Source organism: Sus scrofa, chromosome 1 (genome assembly GCF_054392235.1).
Source record: "Sus scrofa isolate SSC_HxYL_T2T_F1_AM1 chromosome 1, Sscrofa_HxYL_maternal_Yorkshire_Landrace_v2.0, whole genome shotgun sequence".
Classification (NCBI taxonomy): Eukaryota; Metazoa; Chordata; class Mammalia; order Artiodactyla; family Suidae; genus Sus; species Sus scrofa.
The window spans coordinates 99,314,409-99,316,286 of record NC_139383.1 but is presented as its reverse complement, the minus strand read 5'-3'; the positions used below and the strand labels follow the sequence as shown (position 1 = coordinate 99,316,286).

At 44.2% G+C, this 1,878-nt stretch overlaps 1 pseudogene; it reads right to left on the bottom strand.

Moving 5' to 3' along the window:
* Nucleotides 1-448: 448 nt before the first annotated feature.
* On the bottom strand, nucleotides 449-1,375 carry LOC146406192 (olfactory receptor 4P4-like; annotated as a pseudogene).
* Between the last annotated feature and the right edge of the window lie 503 nt (nucleotides 1,376-1,878).

The following is a 1,878-nucleotide window of genomic DNA, read 5'->3' as shown; positions in this document are numbered from 1 at the left end:
GTTAAGGACAGAATGTTCCAGAATGTTAGTCATAAGTTCCAGAGTGTCAGATCTATTCCCCCAGTACAGTCTCAAAAAAGTAAAGTGACAAGAGTTCCCATTATGGCTCAGCAGGTTAAGAACCTGACTAGTATCCATGAGGATTCAGGTTCGATCCCTGGACTCACTCAGTGGGTTAAGGATCTGGCATTGCTGCAAGCTGTGGAGTAGATCGAAGCTACATCTCCAATTCGATCCCTGGCCTGGGAACTTCCATATGCCACATGTGTAGCCCTAAAAAGATAAAAAATAGGATAAAACAAGGAAAGGGAAGTGGCAGAGGGGCCCTCTCTCTTCAAGGCTTGCAACTTTTGCTGGCAGTACAGAATCTCCCTGTACCTTCTGCATGTGTTCATGTTAATGGTTCCGTGGACAGAACAGATCCAGCAAAGGGCACACACCCCAGTGGCTACACTTCCCTTTGGTGAGTTAATCTCAGCACCACACTTTCCTCATAGCATCCTTCATGTCTGTGTTTCTCAGTGTATAGATGAGAGGGTTGAACATGGGGGCAATCATGGCGTAAAACAGGGCAAAAATTGTGTCGTTACTGACAGAATCAGCCATGGGGACATAGGTGAAGTTGGGGGCAAGAAGAAAAAGAACACGATGGTGACATGGGAGCCACAGGTGGAGAGGGCTTTGTGGTAGCCCTCGGAGGAGTGGGTCCACAGCATGGACAGGATGATGATGTAAGAAATGACCAAGGCCACCAAGGTCAAAATGGACAGCACCCCTGTGGTGGTAATGATTGCGATCACCAACAGGCTAGTGTCCATGCAGGCCAGCTTCAGCAAGGGGAACACATCACAGAAATAGTGGTCTATCTGATTGGGACCACAGAAGGGACATATGAGAACAATCAGTACTTGCAGGATTGAATGGATAAATGCTCCGAGAGCAGACGCCACTATGAGGACATAGCACACCTGGCTGTTCATGATGACAATATAGTGCAGAGGTTGGCAGATGGCTGCATAGTGGTCATAGGCCATGGCCACCAAGATGAAGATCTCAGTGGCGCCAAAGAAGTGGGCAGAAAACATCTGGGCCATGCAGCTGTTGTAGGAGATGATCTTCTGCTGGACCAATAAGTCAGTGATGAGTTTGGGGGCCACGGTGGAGGTAAATCAGATGTCCGTGAAGGACAAGTAGCTAAGGAAAATGTACATGGGCTGTTCACTGAGGTGGCTGCCCCAGATGGTGAGAAGAATAAGCAGGTTTCCTGAGAGGATTGCAATGTAGCAAAGTGAGAACAACACCATGCAGGCAACCTTGCCTTCTCATCATTAAAAAGACCCAGAAGGATGAATTCTGTGATGCTTTCATGTCCCATTGCTTCTGAGGGTCTGATCATTTAGAGGAAGAAGTTAATATGCCTGAAACATGCAACTTTGTGAAATTATTTAAAACTCACTCATTCAGTAAATATACATTATTATAAGACAGTCATTATCTTGGTGCTAAGGGTACAGCAAGGTACAAAATACACACAATCTCTAACCACAAGTAAAGTTCATTAGAGCAGACATACAGTGACAAGAATAGAGCAAATAAGCAACTCATTGACATGATGATAAATGTCAAAGCCTCACACTTCCTATGAACAACAAGGTAAATATTTAAAGATAGGACACTATTTTGGGGGTAAATTTTGAGATGCGCTTTCAGTATTAAACTCTGAGAGTGATTTTTGAATCTTGGTTATATGTAAAAGAGCACTGGTGATGTCTTTTCTTTAATGACAAGATGGTCACCATAATTCTTAGTCCTTCCCAATGACTATATCTGTGCTACGTACTGAAAGTTTAGTAATGTCACTAAACTTCCATGAGGTAT